Source organism: Cryptomeria japonica, chromosome 9, assembly GCF_030272615.1.
Source record: "Cryptomeria japonica chromosome 9, Sugi_1.0, whole genome shotgun sequence".
NCBI lineage: Eukaryota > Viridiplantae > Streptophyta > Pinopsida > Cupressales > Cupressaceae > Cryptomeria > Cryptomeria japonica.
The window spans coordinates 734501869-734504197 of record NC_081413.1 but is presented as its reverse complement, the minus strand read 5'-3'; positions in this window follow the sequence as shown (position 1 = coordinate 734504197).

Below are 2329 nucleotides of genomic sequence, written 5' to 3'. Positions count from 1 at the left end.
GCGTGGATAGATAGGAATGATATGGAGATCTTTTAGATTGATGGAAGGTACTCAAAGATGTGTGCCTTTGTTGATCCTTCATAAGGGATGGAGGGATATAGGGACCTAGAATGGATGGAAGCGATGATGGGGAAAGCGTGTATTTGGATTTAACTGGAGAAATGTAGGATTTATGAGAGATACCAACATCTTGAGAAATTTCCCTGAGGCCATGACCTTTAACATTTTCTTTAATAGTAGGGGGTTCTAATATACCTCGTTCATGAATGTCTAACCCTTTTCTTTGATAATGCATGCTTTGAAAGATCTTTTTAACAAAGGGTTTCTTCTTACTTTGGATGCTAGAGGCAAGTTCATTTTGAGGTGGAGGTGTCTTGCAAGGTATGATAGGATCATGAAGTGAACATGTAGGATTATGACAAGGAGATGAAGGGATACTTTGATCTTGACATGGAAGAGGACCATTGGATAAGGTGTTTGACTCTTCATTTTGAATAGGATTATTTGAAAAGGTGTAACAGGCATCATGATTTTGCTTAGGAAGTGGATTAGGAATGGGATTTGGAAGGATGCTTTTTTCTTGAGATGGAAAGGGATCATCTCGGAAGAAGTGAAAAGGTATAATGGGATCATCATGGGATTCTAGTCAAATAGGATATGTTTCAATCATTAGATGGGATTGAGGAGTTTTGGTGTCTTGATCTTGATTTATGGTAGGACTTATTCTTCCATTTTCTAGATTATCCTCTTGACATGGAGTCACTTCTAAGGAAGGGATAGGATTTTTCATAAGCGTAGGGGATTCTTGGAAGGTCTCCATATTTTGACATGATGGGGAAGCATCTTGGAAATGGCCTTCTGGAATGGGTACGTTTGGAATTGAAGTGTATGATGGCATAGGATCTGGGATTTTTAAATCTTTAGAGGAACTCATATCACTATTTCCATTAACTTGGATTTCCATAGGAGATAGCCCTTGAAGGTAAACATGAGAAGTTTCATTGTTTGAAGGAGATGGTATGGATTGTTGCTGAGAAGTTTTAGGAGATGAAGGCATCATGGAAGGGATGGAGGCTACATATGGAGCCTTGCTAGACATAGGTTCATGATTTTGATTATGCTTAGAAGTAGTTCCTTCTTTTTCTTTAGGTGAGTCATTAGGATCTTTAATTTCAATGACACCATCATCAAGGAGATCTTGAATCTTATGTTTTAATTCCATACACATTGAAGTCTTATGTTTGTTATGCCTATGATATACACAATAACTACTCAAGACTGCACATCCCCATGTGGTCTTTTTAGGCAATATGATAAAATTGTTCTTAATAAGCTCTTCCAAAGTTGACTCGATAGATTGCCCCAAAGGTGTAAACTGTCTATCTAGGGAATAGATGTCTTTTTGTCTTGGTGAAGGTGTCTCATGAGCTTGTTTGAGATTTGGCTTTTGATTGTCAATCATTTGTTGGTATTTTCTTGTCAAATCACATAATCGTTTTAGCGCTTCTTGAAGTTTCTCACACTTGATATCATACATTTGTTTTTCAAATGGAGTCATTGATTTATTTTGTTGGATTTCCATGTCATATATTTCTTCCTTTATATCTTGAAGCATTTGAGCATAGGTAGCCATGGGAATTGGAGCTAAGGTATCCAAGAGATTCTTACTTTTGTCAAAAAAATTAGAAGAGCTTTTGGTTTGAACAGGCATTTACAACCGACAGGACCAAGAGCTAGATGTGTTGCAGAAGTCAAGATCAAATTGTAGCTAGTAGTTCGTTTAACATAGTGATTGAGAGAAGTAACTTAAGATCTAGTCTGGTTTCAGGAATGATCTATCCTGCGTAAGACATTATCTAAGTTAACTTAGGTTTGATAAGATGTTTGTTTGAACAAGCTTAAAGATGATCGACAAAATTGTGCAACGCAACGACAGAGGTACACTATCAAGGTTGTTTATGCTCAGGAGGATGATAACCAATTTTAGGCTCGCTGTAGACTATTTTAGACAATTTTGATAATTTTGACTGTCAAGATCAGGAATTCGTACGACAGAGGATTAGACAGAGATGAGATTATGACAGATAGAGTTTCAATGACTGAGGACTACCAGTTTTTTATAAGGATTGATGTTTCGATGACTGACAAAGACCAATTTGGATACGGATAGAGTTTATCACTGAATTGTTTGATATTGTTTCATTTGTTTTCTCTAGTTTTAGCATTTCAGTTTTAGTTTTAGGGATGAAAACATAGAAAATATGCAAGATATATAATAATTCAATCACAACACACTAACCCTATGGAAGTTGGCTTAGAGAAGAAAACC